General features: G+C 54.6%; 1 non-coding gene across 1 annotated transcript; it reads right to left on the bottom strand.

Annotated features, from left to right (window-relative positions):
• Window positions 1-64: 64 nt before the first annotated feature.
• On the bottom strand, window positions 65-136 carry TRNAM-CAU (transfer RNA methionine (anticodon CAU)). Its single transcript has one exon. It is a non-coding gene; the product is annotated as a tRNA-Met (tRNA).
• Window positions 137-17,995: the final 17,859 nt, after the last annotated feature.

Here is a 17,995-nt window from a genome sequence, read left to right as displayed (position 1 = left end):
AACTTCGCCTGATAATTATAACCGTTTTCAAAGGTGAAACGTACGTGAATACACCCAGAAAAACTAGCAGAGCGTGGTTTCGATCCACGGACCTCTGGGTTATGGGCCCAGCACGCTTCCACTGCGCCACTCTGCTGGGTGACCTGTACGCATGAACAGATAATTTGTCCGACGTTAGTTATCTCCAAATGCGGCTCCTCACCTGACACACCGGTGACCTTCGGCACAGCTAAGGAGAGCACAGGCGGCTCCGCGGCGCCAGGCTCCGCCTGCGCGCAGGCTGACGCCGCCTGACGGGCGGCAGGCGGCAGTGACAAGACCGGCGCCGGCGGCGGATGCAGCTGAGAGCTGGCGGCCGGTCGCGCCGCCTGCGGGCCGGCCGCCTCTGCGGTGATGGGTCGACCTCCCGCCGCTGAAGCAGGGGCCATAGTGGCGTACTGGGGCAGCGCCGTAATAGCCAATAGAGTGCAGAATAGTCATACAGGCACTAATCCAACACATCGTTAGGTTAGTTCCGTTACGTCACCACGCGGCTAAGAACATCTCGTCACAAAACGAGGCATCTCTTGTTTCCTACGTTCGAACTCCGAGCACTCACCTGTTTACTGGGCTTTTGCGGCGAAGCGTAGACAACCTTAAATCTTATTGAATCAGGTATGAATGACGGATGTTCATAAAAAAACCGGCGTCTCGGTCGACGTGAGAGAGATTACCACACGACCTCCACCGCAGCCACTAAATAAAGGTGATGCCATAAAACACGCTCAGGCATCACGCGGTCTTCTGGGGGACCTATGACGCGACGGCAGATCGGTCGTAACGAACGGGCTCGCAAGCGGCGAGTCGTGACCAGGCTGTACCACTGTGGGGGAGCGATGGGCTCAGCTGGCGCCGTGGTTGATGACGTCACCTTTGTTCGGTGGCTTTAGCGGAGGGTGTGTGATCTCTCTGGTAATGCCTCGGAAGTTCCTAAACGGAGAGAACTGGGACAGACCAGTATAATGTAGAGGGGGGGGGGGGGGGGGGGGTTCGCTAGGGTTTGGCGAATCGACGACAGTGGATCTCGGCGTCAAACTTCAGCGATGCGTGTCAGTTATGTTTATTGCTGCACATACGCTACCTGGTATAAACAGCGATATTCAAGATGCTGAAAGGAAACGAGGGGATAGACATGCTGGGATTCTGTGGTAGTTTTGTCGGTTAGCGTTCACGTCATTCTGGTGCCATGCGCCCCTCTTCCCTCCCCAGCCAGTGTATTCCACCAGATCAACCCGGACAATACTGTGCATTTATCGCCATGTAAACGCGTCTTGTTTGTTGACATTTAGTCATCGCCAAATGAAGTGAACAAGGTCGTTTTCGGATTTGTCACGTCTTGGATCATCTACAGGCGCTGGCACAACCGAGCCATCAACTGACACAGCGTCTAGTAAACACTTGGCGATTAATTCAAGAGCTCACTACTCACGTGTTGGAGCAGCGTGCACCCGGGCCTCTCCATACACACTGTCCGCTTGGAACTGTCGTAGCTATTGATAAAATCCTCAACTATCCTGTCATCTGCGTGCGCAGACTGCGGTGCCTTACGCATCTGGATGTCACACTTTGAACATCACGATTCCGGGTGTTGGTTTCCTGCCATCCAGCTCCCTCCATGCGACATGGGCGTCATGTACGCAACGTGCTCACTTCACCAGTCGGTCTCACTCGAAGCATAGTGCCGATGAAGCCTAGAGAATTGGGGGAGAAGCAGAAGCAGAGTTCAGCGGGTTTCTTGCCGTGCGAAGCTAGCGACCGACGTTAATTTTCGCTCTGATTGGGGGAGGGGGCTGCAGCTGACCTTTCACCCCCAGCCCACCGTCCAAGCCGCCCCTCAGTCGTCATCGGAGACCGCGCCGCTGGCGGACCGGCCGTCGCCCTCGCTTAAATGGTATTTTGCAAGGCAGCTTAGACGACACCGAGTGTCACTAAATAAGATATGAATGTCGTATACTCATCAAATACGACGTCTTGGTCGCCTTCAGAGAGATTACCACACGACCCGCACCACAGCCACCAAGTAAACGTGAATGCAACGAGTCGCGACCAGGCTATACGATTGTAGGGGTTTAGCGGCGGCATGTGCGTAATGGGCCCAGCTGGCGCTGTGGTTGATGACGTCACCTTTGTTCGGTGGGTTTAGCGGAGAGCGTGTGATCTCTCTGGTAATACCTCGGAGGTTCCTATACAGAGAGAACTGGAACAGACCCGTAGAAGGTGGATGGGAAATCGTCTCCGCTAGGGTTTGGCGAATCGACGGCAGTGGATCTCGGCGTAAAACTTCAGCGAGACGTGCCAGGTATGTTTATTACTGCACATACGCTACCTGGGATAAACGGTATTCAAAATGCTGAAAGGAAACGAGGGGATCGAGATGCTGGGACCCGGCGGTAGTTTTGTTGGTTCGCGTCCACGTCATTGTGGTACCATGCGCCCCCCAGGCAGTGCATTCCACTAGATAAACCCGGACAATACTGTGCATTTACCGTCATGTAAACGCGTGGTGTTTGTTGGCGTTTAGTCATGGTCAAATGCAGTGAACAAGGTCGTTTTCGGATTTGTCACGTCTTAAGTCACCTACAGGCGCTGGCACGACCGAGCCATCAGCTGACACAGCATCCCGCAAACACCCGGTGGTTGATCAGGTCACTTCCCACGTATTGGGGTAAGGTGCACCCGGGCAGCCATACACACTGTCCGCTTGGAACTGTCGTAGCTATTGGTAAATTTTCCTTCTTTCCTGTCATCTGCGTGTGCAGACTGCAGTGCCTTACGCACCTGGACGTCACACTTTGAACCTCACGATTCCGGGTGTTGGTTTCCTGTCATGCAACTCCCTCCATGCGACATGGGCGTCATGTACGCAACGTGTCCACTTCACCATTCGGTCTCACGCCGCCGCCCGAGCCGGGGCCGCTGCCGGTCTCCGCCGCTGGTGCCTCCTCCTCCTCCGAAGACTCGCCGGTGCCCGAGGGCTAGCTGAACCGCGGGACTCGGATAGTCCTCGGTGGTGGCGCTCTGGACGGGAGGCGCGTGCGGCGCCGCGAGGGCTGTGCGAGGGCCTCTGGGTTATGGGCCCCGCACGCTTCCACTGCGCCACTCTGCTGAATGACCTGTACGCATGAAGATAATTTGCACGTCGTTAACTATCTCCAAATGCGGCGCCTCACCTGGCGCACCGGTGACCTTCGGCACAGCTAAGGAGAGCACAGGCGGCTCCGCCTGCGAGCAGGCTGACGCCGCCTGGCGGGCGGCAGGCGGCAGTGACAAGGCCGGCGCCGGCGGCGGACGCAGCTGGGAGCCGGCTACCGGTCGGGTGATGTGTCGACCGGCCGCCGCTGAAGCAGGGACCACAGCGGCGTGCTGGGACAGCAACGCAATACCCAATAGAATGCAAAAATAACGATACAGGCACTAGTCCAACGCACCGTTAGGTTAGTTCCGTGACGTCACCACGCGGCTAAAAACATTCATCACAAAACGAAGCAGATCTTGTTTCCTACGTTCAAACTCCGAGCACTCGCCTATTTACTGACCTTTGGCGTCTTAGCTTAGACAACCCTAACTTTTATTGGATAAGAAAGGAATGGCGCATACTCATCCAACACGTGTTGGTCGACGTCAGAGAGATTACCACACGACCTCCACCACAGCCACCAAATGAAGGTGATGTCACCAAACACGCTCAGACATTACGCGGAGTTCTGGGGGACCTACGACATGACGGCAGATGGATCGTAGCGAACGGGCTCACGAGCGGCGAGTCGTGACCAGGCTTTACCACTGTGGGGTAGCAGTGGCAGCAAGCGCGTAATGGGCTCAGCTGGCACCGTGGTTGATGAAGTCACCTTTGTTCGGTGGCTTTAGCGGAGAGTGTGTGATCTCTTTGGTAGTACCTCGGAAGTTCTTAAACAGAGAGAACTGGGACAGACCGGAAAAATTTGGATGGGGGGGGGGGGGTTCGTTTTTGCTACGGTTTGGCGAATCGACGACAATGGATCTCGGCGTCAAACTTCAGCGAGACGTGTCAGGTGTGTTTATTACTGCACATACGCTACTTGGGATACACGGCGATATTGAAGATGCTGAAAGGAAGCGAGGGGATAGACATGCTTTCATTCGGCGGTAGCTTTGTCGGTTAGCGTACACGTCATTCTGGTGTCATGCGCCCTCCCCCTCCCCCCCCCCCCCCCCAAGCAGTTCATTCCACCAGACCAACCCGGACAATACTGTGCATTTATCGTCATGTAAACGCATCATGTTTGTGGACGTTTAGACATCGTCAAATGCAGTGAATAAGGCCGTTGTCGGATTTGTCACGTCTAAGTCATCTACAGGCGCTGACACGACCGAGCCATCAACTGACTCAGCATCCAGCAAACACCCGGCAATTGATTCAGGAGGTCACTACTCCCGTGTTGGGGTAGGGTGCACCCGGGCCTCTCCATACACACTGTCCGCTTGGAACTGTCGTAGCTATTGGTAAATTCCTCTGCCATCCTGTCATCTACGTGCGTAGACTGCAGTGCCTTACGCACCTGGATGTCACGCTTTGGACCTCACGGTTCCGGGTGTTGATTTCCTGCCATGCAACTCTCTCCATGCGACATGGACGTCATGTACGCAACGTGCCCACTTCACCAGTCGGTCTCACGCCGCCGCCCGAGCCGGGGCCGCTGCCGGTCTCCGCCGCTGGTGCCTCCTCCTCCTCCGAAGACTCGCCGGTGCCCGAGGGCTGGCTGAACCTCGGGACTCGGATAGTCCTCGGTGGTGTCGCGCTGGACGGGAGGCGCGTGTGGTGCCGTGAGGGCCGTGCCAGGGCCCCTGGGTTATGGGCCCCGCACGCTTCCACCGCGCCACTCTTCTGGCCGGTAACCGCGGATCTATACGAACGTCGCATGATAATAATAATTTTTAAGTTTAAAACGAACCTGACTACACTCAGAAAAACTAGCAGAGCGTGGTTTCGATCCACGGACCTCTGGGTTATGGGCCCAGCACACTTCCACCGCGCCACTCTGCTACAGGATAACGACGGAACTACACAAACTTCGCCTGATAATTATAACCGTTTTCAAAGGTGAAACGTGCGTGACTACACCCAGAAAAACTAGCAGAGCGTGGTTTCGATCCACGGACCTCTGGGTTATGGGCCCAGCACGCTTCAACTGCGCCACTCTGCTGGGTCGCCCGCACGCATGAACAGATAATTCGCCCGTCGTCGTTAGTTAACTCCAAATGCGGCGCCTCACCTGGCGCACCGGTGACCTTCGGCACAGCTAAGGAGAGCACAGGCGGCTCCGCGGCGCCGGGCTCCGCCTGCGCGCAGGCTGACGCCGCCTGGCGGGCGGCAGGCGGCAATGACAGGGCCGGCGCCGGCGGCGGACGCAGCTGGGAGCCGGCGGCCGGCCGCGCCGCCTGCGGGCCGGCTGCCGCTTGGGTGATGGGTCGACCGGCCGCCGCTGAAGCAGGGGCCTCAGTGGCGTGCTGGGGCAGCAATGCAATAGCCAATAGAGTGCAGAATAGCCATACGGGCACGAATCCAACGTATCGTTAGGTTAGTTTCGTGACGTCAACACGCGGCTGAAGAAAACATCTCGTCACGAAACGATGAAACAAAACGATGAAACAAATCTCGTCACAAAACGATAACAATGAAACGAAGAAAACCGTATTCTTGGCTAACAAGCAAGCTATACCCGGGGGTATTTTTTGTGTGCGTGGCGGGGGTTGTCATAAAGGGGGCTTTTGTCAGCCAAGTGTTCCTCTTAGCAAGGCTCTCGCTACCCTCTGCCTACCCACACAAGAGCAGATCAAGTCATCTACGTTAAATGACGGACAATTAAATGTCCGTTGGGCCAATTTATACCCAAAGTAGGCAGCTCCCCGGTGGAATTTCTCTGTGGTGGTGTGGTGTAAGGGACGATAATTCGAAAAAAGGTACTGTTTCAGGTGTCCAAAACATGTTTTACGTCCCGATTAGTAGCAATGCTGATCCAGAAACGAGCAACAAAGCAGCCACACCATCAGTTCGCCGTCAGTCATTCGAAGACAGCCGGGCCAGGAAAGCGGCCACCGACGGCGGACGGGAGCAGGGCTCAGACGAGGAATATATGACAGAAGGGCATTCACTCTGTGGCCTGGTTTTCAAAGAGGAATCTCCAGTTCTATGGCTCTTGTCACATGTTTTTTGGCAGTTTCAAGCTTCCGAATTAGTTTCCGCCTAAAATGCCGCGACAAGTCTTATCTCCTGAAAAGCAGCTAGCGAAATAAAAACGTATGCAAAATATGTTGTGCTGTGAGCCCTCGATTCACTTTCAAAATTCTCACCAGCCTATGCTCAGGCCATATTTTGGCATCTACTTGTTGAGACAGATGCCTCCTTAATGATCCACAATGTCTACCCGCTCGTTGAATTTCGGCTCCCCAGGAAAGACAACGTTGAAATGAACGAATAATCTTGGGAAACTGGATAGCCTTATTTCTCGAACGACATAGTGGAGTCGGGTAGGCAAGAGTGTGCACCAGTGAGAAACAGCTCTAGATGCATATCTAGAATAGCAGTCATTACATTTAAACAAAGGGCGATAACGTTCGTCTCCATCCCCCCCTCCCCGGTCATCGGGCTTCCTTTCCAGAAAAAGTTCCTGAAGTACGCCCTGTGCTTGCCCCCCCCCCGCCTCACTTTTTGAAACGTTCCTACACCTATGCCCTAAGTATTATTGAGTAGGATAGGAATGTCATATACTCAGCAGATGCGTCTTGGCCGACGTCAGAGAGATTACCACATGACCTCCACCACAGCCACCAAATAAAGGTGGTGTCATCAAACACGCTCAGACATTACGCGGATTTCTTAGGGACTTACGACGCGACGGCAGATGGGTCGTAACGGACGGCTCGCAAGCAGCGAGTCGTGACCAGGCTGTACCACTGTGGGGATCAGCTGCGGCATGTGCGTAATGCGGCTCAGCTGCCACCGAGGTTGATGACGTCACCTTTATTCGGTGGCTTTGGCGGAGGGCGTGTGATGATCTCTCTGGTCATTCCTGGGAAGTTCTTCGACGGAGACAACTCGGACAGACCCGTAAAATTTGGTTGGGGGGTCCGTCTCCGCTACGGTTTAGCGAAGCAAACGACAATGAATCTCGGCCTAAAACTTCGGCGAGACGTGTCAGGTATGTTTATTACTGCACAGCCGCTACTTGGGATAAACAGCGATATTCGAGATGCTGAAAGGAAACGAGGGATAGACATGCTGATATTTGGCGGTAATTTTGTTGGTTGGCGTTCGCGTCATTCTGGTGCCCATGCGCCCAAATGTCATGCGCAAAAAAAGTTTTGGCACGTGCTTCTGCATGTGGAACGAGCGAGGCCTTGAATGGGAAGTCAGATGGACACTCCGTGTGGTTTTTATGCCACTCGTGCCTGAGCTCCGTGCGGGACGTGTGGCTTGAAACAAAGTGGCGCACAAGACGCTGCCTACAGAACGTAACAGAGCGTGGTTTCGATCCACTGACCTCTGGGTTATGGGCCCAGCACGCTTCCACCGCGCCACTCTGCTGGGTGATCCTCACGCATGAACAGATAATTCGCCCGTCGTTAATTATCTCCAAATATGGCGCCTCACCTGGCGCACCGGTGACCTTCGGCACAGCTAAGGAGAGCACAGGCGGCTCCGCGGCGCCGGGCTCCGCCTGTGCGCAGGCTGACGCCGCCTGGCGGGCGGCAGGCGGCAGTGACAAGGCCGGCGCCGGCGGCGGACGCAGCTGGGAGCCGGCGGCCGGCCACGCCGCCTGCGGGCCGGCTGCCGCTCGGGTGATGGGTCGACCGGCCGCTGCTGAAGAAGAGGCCATAGTGGCGTGCTGGGGCAGCAACGCAATAGCTAATAGAGTGCAGAATAGCCATACAGGCACGAATCCAACGTATCGTTAGGTTAGTTCCGTGACGTCAGTGGGCAGCGTCTTGTGCACGTCCTACACAGAGCTCAGGTACGTGTGGCATAAAAACCACACGGAGTGTCCATTTGACTTCCCACTGAAAGCTTCGCTCCTTCCACATGCAGAAGCACATGCCAAAACTAACAACAAAAAATGTTCTGCGCTACTCGTGGCATCCCAAAAGCAGGTACTTTCCACCGGCTGACTGTCCCGGTCCCACCTCCGTCGTGTGACCTCGTCACCCTGGCAGCACGGCCCTCGCGGCGCCGGGAGTCGGCCGCGGCGCCGCACGCGCCGCCCGTCCGGCGAGCCACCACCGAGGACTCTGAGACCAGCTGGTGCAGCCAGTCCTCGGACGCCGGCGAGTCCTCGGAGGAGGAGGAGGAGGCACCAGCGGTGGAGGAGACCGGCAGCGGCGTCGGCTCGGACGGCGGCACCGGCAGCGAGGGCGACGGCCGGTCCGCCAGCGGCGCGGTCTCCGAGGACGACTGAGGCAGCGGCTTGGACGGTGGGCTGGGGGTGAAAGGTCAGCTGCGGCCCCCTCCCCCAATCGGAGCGAAAAATAATATTGGTCGCTAGCTTCGCACGGCAAGAAACCAGGTGAACTCTGCTTTTCCTTCTCCCCCAATTCCCTGGGTTCCATCAGCACTATGCTTCGAGGGCGACCGTACTAATATCATCTAGCCCACAGGATGTCGTCGGGTTCATCGTAGACATAGCTGCAAGCAGCTCATCGCATGACACAGGATGCACCTTAAATAAGCAGGTCATAACTCGGGAGGGCCTGACTGGCAAAGCCGTGCCTCGGTTCGGCACGCTGGCGACAGTCCTAGGCCCTACCTTCAGAGTATCAGGATGAATGTTAGGTGTGGCTGACCTACCCTGTTTACTGCCAATAATTGATTTAACGCACCGCCACATGCCGGAGTGACCTGCCTCAGAAATCAGAAACCGTAGCGAAAACAACCCCCCCCCCCCCCCATCCAAATTGTACTGGTCTGTCCCAGTTCTCTCTGTTTAGGAGCTTCCGAGATATTACCAGAGAGATCACACACTCTCCGCTAAAGCCACCGAACAGAGATGACGTCATCAACCACGGGGCCAGCTGAGCCCATTACGCGTTGCCGCCGCTGATCTCCACAGTTGTACAGCCTGATCACGACTCGCTGCTTGCGAGCCCGTTGGTTACGATCCGTCTGCCGTCGGGTAGTAGGTCCCCCAGAAGCACGCGTCATGCCTGAGCGTGTTTGGTGACATTGCCTTTATTGGTGTCTGTGGTGGAGGTCGTGTGATAATCTCTCTGAAGCCGACCAAGACGTCGTATCTGCTGAGTAGACGACATTAATATCTTATTAGGTAACACTTAGTGTCGTCCAAGCAGCAGTGCAAAAGACTATTTAACAGGTGAGTGCTCGGAGTTGGAGTTAGAACTGCGTCGTCTTTTGATGAGATGTTTTGGCCGCGTGATAATGATGAGATGATGAGATGAGGCCGCGTGATGGCGTCACGAAAGTAATGTAATGACCCGTTGAATGAGTGCCTGTATGGCTACTTTTGTACTCCATTGACTATTATGGTTCTGTCCCAGCACGCCACTATGGCTCGTTCTTCAGCGGCGGCCGGTCAACCCATTACCCGAGCGGCAGCCGGCCCGCAGGCGGCGCGGCCGGCCGCCGGCTCCCAGCCGCGTCCGCCGCCAGCGCCGGCCTTGTCACTGCCGCCTGCCGCCCGCCAGGCGGCGTCAGCCTGCGCTCAGGCGGAGCCTGGCGCCGCGGAGCCGTCTGTGCTCTCCTTAGCTGTGCCGAAGGTCACCGGTGTGCCAGGTGAGGCGCCGCATTTGAAGATATTTAACGACGGGTGAATTATTTGTTCATCCGCGCAAGTGCTCAGCAGAGTGGCGCAGTGGAAGCGTGCTGGGCCCATAACCCAGAGGTCCGTGGATCGAAACCACGCTCTGCTAGATTTTCTGGGTGTAGTCGCTTACGTTTCACATTTGAAAACGGTTATAATTATCCGAAGGCGTTTGTGCAGTTGCGTGGTTATCCGCCAGCAGAGTGGCGCAGTGGAAGCGTGCCGGGCCCATAACCCAGAGGTCCGTGGATCGAAGCCACGCTTTGCTATATTTTGTGGGCAGCATCTTGTGCGCCACTTTGTTTCGCCACACGTCCTACACGGAACTCAGGCACGAGTGGCATAAAAACCACACTGAGTGTCCATTTGACTTCCCTTTCAGTGCCAGCTGGCCAGGTGATAGCTCGGTCGTGTCAGCTGATGGCTCGGTCGTGCCAGCGCCTGTAGATGACCCAAGACGTGACAAATCCGAAAACGACCTTGTCCACTGCTTTTGACGATGACTAAACGTCAACAAACATGACGCGTTTACACGGCGCTAAATGCACAGTATTGTCCGGACTGATCTGGCGGAATGCACTGGCTGGGAGGCGCATGGCACCACAATGACGCGAACGCCAACCAACAAAACTACTGCAAAGTTTTAGCATGTCTATCCCCTCGTTTCCTTTCAGCATCTTGAATATCGCCGTTTATCCCAGGCAGCGTATGTGCTGTAATAAACATACCTGACACTCGTCTGATCATCACTCGCCTTCTGCCAAAGCCACCGAGTAAAGGTGACGTCATCAACCACGGAGCCAGCTGAGCGGCAATACGCGCATGCCGCCGCTGCTCCCCACAGTCGTGCAGCCTGGTCACGACTCGCTGCTCGCAAGCCCGTTCGTTACAACCCATCTGCGGTCGCGTTGTGGGTCCCCCAGAAGTCTGCGTAATACCTGAGTGTGTTTGATGAGATCATCTTTATTTGGTGGCTGTGGTAGAGGCCGTATGCTAATATCTCTGGTGTCGACCACGACGTCGTTTTTTGATGAACATACGTCACTCATACCTTATTCGATAACACTTAGGGGGTTGTCTAAGTTGCACCGCAAAAGGTCAGTAAACAGGTGAGTGCTCAGAGTTGGAGGAAAAAACTAGAGCTGCGGCGTTTTTTGACGAGATGTTTTTGGCCGCGTGATGGCGTCGCGAAAGTAATGTAATGACGCGTTGAATGAGTGCCTGTGTGGCTACTTTTGTACTCCATTGACCATTATTGTGCTGCCCCGGCACGCCACTGTGGCCCCTGGTTCAGCAGCGGCCGGTCGACCATCACCCGAGCGGCAGCCGGCCCGCAGGCGGCGCGGCCGGCCGCCGGCTCCCAGCTGCGTCCGCCGCCGGCACCGGCCTTGTCACTGCCGCCTGCCGCCCGCCAGGCGGCGTCAGCCTGCGCGCAGGCGGAGCCCGGCGCCGCGGAGCCGCCTGTGCTCTCCTTAGCTGTGACGAAGGTCACCGGTGCGTCATGTGAGGCGCCGCATTTGGAGTTAACTAACGACGGGCGAATTATCTGTTCATGTACGCAGGTCACCCAGCAGAGTGGCGCAGTGGAAGCGTGCTGGGCCCATAACCCAGAGGTCCGTGGATCGAAACCACGCTCTGCTAGGTTTTGTGAGCAGCGTCTTGTGCACCACTTTGTTTCGCCGCACGTCCCACACGGAACTCAGGCACGAGTGGCATAACAACCGCACGGAGTGTCCATTTGACTTCCCATTCAGTGTCAGTTGATGGCTCGGTCGTGCCAGCGCCTGTAGATGACCCAAGACGTGACAAATCCGAAAACGACCTTGTTCACTGCATTTGACGATTACTTAACGTCAACAAACACCACGCCTTTACATGGCGATAAACGCACAGTACTGTTCGGACTAATCTGGCGGAGTGCACTGACTGGGGAGGGGGCATGGCACCACAATGACGTGGACGTCAACCAGCAAAACTCTCCCCAAACCTCAGCGTCTCTATCCTCCCCCCCCCCCCCGCTTCTTTTCAGCATTTTGAATATTGCCGTTTGTCCCAGGCAGTGTATGTGCAGCAATAACCATACCTGACGCGTCTCGCTGAAGTTTTACACCGATATCCATTGTCGTAGATTCTCCAAACCCTAGCGAACACGAACCCCATCCAAATTCTACGGGTCTGTCCCCGTTCTCTCCGCTTAGGAACTTCCAAGGAATAATCATAGCGATCATCACGCGCCCCCCGCCACAGCCACCGAATAAAGGTGAAGTCATCAACCACGGAGCCAGCTGAGCCGCATTACGCACACGCCACCGCTGCTCCCCCAGTCGTACAGCCTGGTCACGACTCGCCACTCGCGAGCCCGTTCGTTACGACTCATCTGCCGCCAATGACAGCACGCTTGGTCGACGGAATCGTTCAAACCCGGGCCGCCCACACCTACCTCGCGAAGCCCACCCCGTTGGCTTGCAGTCCCTCACTCGGGCAGGGAGCCTGCACACCGACGGACCAAACCGCACGAGGCAGATGCGGAACCACCCCTGCGGACTTAACTGACTGACCCCTCCCCACGGGTAGGCGCCGGCCGGACGGGCGACGGGAGACTAGAGATGAACGTTATCGCTCTTTATTTAAATGTAATGACCGCTATTCTAGATATGCATCTAGAGCTGTTTCTCACTGGTGCACACTCCGGCCCACCCGACTTATCTATGGCATTCGGGAAATAAGGCTATCCAGCTTCCCAAGATTATTCGTCCATTTCAACGATGTTTTTCCTGGGGAGCCGAAATTCCATGAGCGGGTAGGCATTTTGGGTCATTGAGGAGGCATCTGTCTCCACAAAGTAGAGGCCAAAATATGGCCTGAGCATAGGCGGTGAGAATTTTGAAAGTGAATCGATGGCTCACAGCACAACGGATTTTGCCTGCGCCTTTATTTCGCTGGCTGCTTTTCAGGAGATAAGACATGTCACGGCATTTTAGGCGGAAACTAGTTCGGAACCTTGAAACTGCCAAAAACCGTGTGACAAGAGCCATAGAACTGGGGATTCTCCTTTGAAAACCAGGCCACAGAGTGAATGCCCTTCTGTCATATATTCCTTGTCTGAGCCCTGCTCCCGTCCGCCGTCGGTGGTCACTTTCCGGGCCCGGCTGTCTTCGAATGACTGACCGCGAACTGATGGTGTGGCTGCTTTGTTGCTCGTTTCTGGATCAACATTGCTACTAATCGGGATGCCAAACATGTTTTGGACACCTGAAACAGTACCTTTTTCCGAATTATCTTCCTTTACACCACACCACTCCAGAGAAATTCCGCTGGGGAGCTGCCTACTTTAGGTATAAATTGGCTCAACGGACATTTAATTATCCGTCATTTAACGTGGATGATGCGATCTGCTTTTGTGTGCAGGAAGGGGGTAGCCAGAGCCTTGCTAAGAGGAACGCATGGTTGACAAAAGCCCCCTTTATGAGGACCCACCCACACACAAAAACTATCCCCGGATGTAGTGTACTTGTTAGCCAGAGATACAGTTTTCTTCTTTCCATTGTTATTTTCACGTTGCAACCAGAACAGAAACCAGAGGCTACTGTGAAATCAATTCTGTTTACATTTTTAACACGCGCACGCGTGGCCTGCTAGATACCCTTCGCTTGGGTGGGGGTCAATTTGACCCCGCCCCCTGAGGTAACTAGGAGAGCTAGAAACACCAAATTCACAGGGTGTGTTGACCTGCACGTGAACTCACTTAGGTCCAAGTCTGAGGTTCCTAGGTCATGACATTCGGGTGAAATAAGGTCAAACAAGGTTAAGTGCCAGGCTGGTCTCTTAAGTACCCCAGAACATAGACAGCTGCTGTAAAGCAAAAGGCCACATGTTAAGGTAAGGTCAGTAGCCTTGTTTGACCTTTCGAAGGCCATGGTGACCAAAATCATTTAAGACTGCTCTGAGTTTTGCATTTGAATAATCGAGAAAGATTACGCTAGGCAGTGTGTTTCTAAAAAAAAAGAAAAAGCCACCACTTTTAGTTGGTGGCTGTGGCAGAGGTCGTGTGGTTTTCTCTCTGACGTTGACCAAGACGTCGTTTTTTGATGAACATACGTCATTCATACCTGATTCAATAACACTTAGAGTCGTTTAAGCTGCGCCGCAAAAGGGCAGTAAACACGTGAGTGTTCAGAGCTGCAGGAAGAAATTAGAGCTGCGTCGTCTTTTGGCAAGATAATTTTGGCCGCGTGATGGCGCCACACAACTTATGTAATGATGCGTTGAATAAGTGCCTGTATGGCTACTTTTGTACTCCATTGACTATTGTTGTGCTGCCCCAGCACGCTACTGTGGCCCCTGCTTCAGCGGCGGCCGGCCGACCAATCACCCGAGCGGCAGCCGGCCTGTAGGCAGCGCAGCCGGCCGCCGGCTCCCAGCTGCGTCCGCCGCCGGCGCCGGCCTTGTCACTGCCGCCTGCCGCCCGCCAGGCGGCGTCAGCCTGCGCGCAGGCGGAGCCCGGCGCCGCGGAGCCGCCTGTGCTCTCCTTAGCTGTGCCGAAGGTCACCGGTGTGTCAGGTGAGGAGCCGCATTTGGAGATAACTAACGTCGGACAAATTATCTGTTCATGCGTACAGGTCACCCAGCAGAGTGGCGCAGTGGAAGCGTGCTGGGCCCATAACCCAGAGGTCCGTGGATCGAAACCACACTCTGCTACGCTTTGTGGGCAGCGTTAAATGTTCTGCGCTACTCGTGGCATCCCAAAAGCAGGAACTTTCCACCGGCTGACTGTCCAGGTCCCGCCGCCGTCGTCTGACCTCGTCGCCCCGACAGCACGGCCCTCGCGGCGCCGGGAGTCGGCCATGGCGCCCCACGCGCCGCCCGTCCGGCGAGCCACCACCGAGGACTCTGAGACCAGCTGGTGCAGCCAGTTCTCGGACGCCGGCGAGTCCTCGGAGGAGGAGGAGGAGGCACCAGCGGTGGAGCAGACCGGCAGCGGCGTTGGCTCGGACGGCGGCACCGGCAGCGAGGGCGACGGTCGGTCCGCCAGCGGCGCGGTCTCCGAGGACGACTGAGGGAGCAGCTTGGACGGTGGACTGGGAGTCGAGGGTCAGCTGCTGCCCCCCCCCCCCCGCCCAATCGGAGCGAAAATTAATGTTGGTCGCTAGCTTCGCACGGCAAGAAACCAGGTGAACTCTGCTTTTCCTTCTCCCCCAATTCCCTGGGTTCCATCAGCACTATGCTTCGAGTGAGACCGACTGGTGAAGTGGGCACGTTGCGTACATGACGCCCATGTCGCATGGAGGGAGTTGGATGACAGGAAATCAACACCCGGAATCGTGAGGTTCAAAGTGTGACATCCAGGTGCGTAAGGCACTGCAGTCTGCGCACGCCGATGACAGGACAGTTAAGGATTTTACCAATAGCTACGACAGTTCCAAGCGGACAGTGTGTATGGGGAGGCCCGGGAGCACCCTACCCCAACACGTGAGCAGTGAGCCCCTGAATCAATCGCCGAGTGTTTGCGGGACTCTGTGTCAGTTTCTGGCTCGGTCGTGCCAGCGCCTGTAGATAACTCAAGACGTGACAAATCCGAAAACGACCCTGTTCACTGCATTTAACTATAACCAAACGTGAACAAACATGATGCGTTTACATGGCGATAAATGCACAGTATTGTCCGGGTTGATCTGGTGGAATGCACTGGCTGGAGAAGGGTGGGGGAGGGGGCACATGGCGCCAGAATCACGTGAACGCCAACCGATAAAACTGGCAGCAAATCTCAGCGTATCTATCCCCTCTTTTCCTTTCAGCATCTTGAACATCGTTGTTTATCATAGGTAGCGTATGTGCAGTAACAAACATACCTGACACGCATCGCTGAAGTTTGACGTCGAGATCCATTGTCGTCGATTCGCCAAACCGTAGCGGAGACGAACCCCCCACCCAAATTTTATGGGTCTCTCCGAGTTCTCTCCGTCGAAGAGCTTCCCAGGAATGACCAGAAAGATCATCACGCGCCCTCCGCCACAGCCACCGAACAAAGGTGACGTCATCAACCGTGGCGCCAGCTGAGCCGCATTACGCACATGCCGCCGCTGCTCCCCCACAGTCGTACAACCTGGTCACGACTCGCTGCTTGCGAACCCTTTCGCTACGACACATCTGTCGTCGCGTCGTAGGTATCCAAGAAGTCCGCGTAATGCCTGAGCATGTTTGATGACATCACCTTTATTTGGTGGCTGTGGTAGAGGTCGTGTGGTAATCTCTCTGACTTCGACCAAGACGTATCTGATGAGTGTATAACATTCCTATCTTGTTCAATAATGCTTAGGGCATATGCGCAGCTGTAGGAACGTTTCAAAAAGTGGGGGGGGGGGGGAAGCTCAGGGCGTTCTTCAGGAACTTTTTCTGGAAAACAAGCTCGATGACCGGGGCGAGCGTGGTAGAGATGAACGTTATCGCTCTTTATTTAAATGTAATGACTGCTATTCGAGATATGCATCTAGAGCTTTTTCTCACTGGTGCACACTCCTGCCTACCCGACCCATGTACGTCATTCGGGAAATAAGGCTATCCAGCTTCCCAAGATAATTCGTCCATTTCAACGTTGTCTTTCCTGGGGAGCCGAAATTCAACGAGCGGGTAGGCATTTTGGGTCATTGCGGAGGCCTCTGTCTTCACAAAGTAGATGCCAAAATATGGCCGGAGCATAGGCTGGTGAGAATTTTGAAAGTAAATCGATGGCTCACAGCACAACATATTTTGCATGCATCTTCATTTCGCTGGCTGCTTTTCAAGAGATAAGACTTGGCGGCATCTTAGGCGGTAAAGAATTCGGAAGATTGAAACTGCCAAAAACCATGTGACAGGAGGCATAGGACAGGAGATTCTTCTTTCAAAAACCAAGCCACAGAATGAATGCCCTTCTGTCATATATTCCTTATGTGAGCTCTTCTCCCGTCCGCCGTCGGTGGCCACTTTCCTGGCCCGGCTGTCGTCGAATGATTGACCGCGAACTGATGGTGTGGCTGCTTTGTTGCACGTTTCTGGATCAGCATTGCTACTAATCGGGATGTAAAACATGTTTTGGACGCCTGAAACAGTACCTTTTCCGAATTATCTTCCCATACACCACACCATCCCAGAGAAATTCCGCCGGGGAGCTGCCTACTTTGGGTATGAATTGGCCCAACGGACATTTAATTGTCCGTCATTTGACGTAGATGACTTGATCTGCTTTTGTGTGTAGGCAGGAGGTAGCCAGAGCCTTGCTAAGAGGAACACATGGTTGACAAAAGCCCCCTTTATGAGGACCCCCCACACACAAAAAAGCATCCCCGGATGTAGTTTACTTGCTAGCCAAGGATACGGTTTTCCTCGTTTCATTGTTATTTTCACGTTGCAACCAGAACAGAAACCAGAGGCTACCGTGAAATCAATTCTGTTTACATTTTTAACACGCGCCCGCGTGGCCTGCTAGATACCTGCTACTAGATAGATAAAGGTCACATGTTCAGATAAGGTCAGTAGCCTTGTTTGACCTTTTGAAGGCCATGGTGACCAACATCATACAAGACTGCTCTGAGTTTTGCATTTGAATAAGCGAGAAAGATTACGCTAGGCAGTGTGTTTCTAAAAATATAAGAAAAATGTAGGCCCATGTCATTCTAGGCCAGTGATCTATTCTGACTTCTAACAAGTCAATGGAAGATGTATGATGTGGTCCCTGCCGTCAATAAATTCGAAGTGAGCGCCAGAAACATCCCATACAGCAAGCCCTAAAGTAATAAAAATGGTTGGTTTTGACCTTGGTCTGAGCTTTATACCTTACCTTAGGTCAACGTAATTTACTCATTCAATACTTATGTTGCCTAAGAAAGCATCTCAGAGATGTGCGGTTTCTTCTTACACTCCATTGTTGCATTAGATTGAGCGATTCCCTACAAGCTGACTTCGCTGAAACCACGGCCTGACTTTAACCTGCCATAGGTAGCGGCCTTGCAATGTGCATCTATATTGTTGATGCCAAACGATCCGCTAATCAACTGTCTAAAGCTATGCAAAACAGAGCGCGGCTATGCCGCGCCGTTCGGAACCAGTCTGGAAAAACCTTTGGGGGGGCGAACCAATTTGCCCCCCCCCCCACATCCGAGCGCGTGTCAAGGTCAATAAACTGCAGA

The sequence above is a fragment of the Pollicipes pollicipes genome, unplaced genomic scaffold (assembly GCF_011947565.3).
Source record: "Pollicipes pollicipes isolate AB1234 unplaced genomic scaffold, Ppol_2.1 Scaffold_4219;HRSCAF=4965_pilon_pilon_pilon, whole genome shotgun sequence".
Taxonomy (NCBI): domain Eukaryota; kingdom Metazoa; phylum Arthropoda; class Thecostraca; order Pollicipedomorpha; family Pollicipedidae; genus Pollicipes; species Pollicipes pollicipes.
Note: the sequence above shows the minus strand (reverse complement) of the source record. Positions and strands in the feature narration are given on the sequence as shown.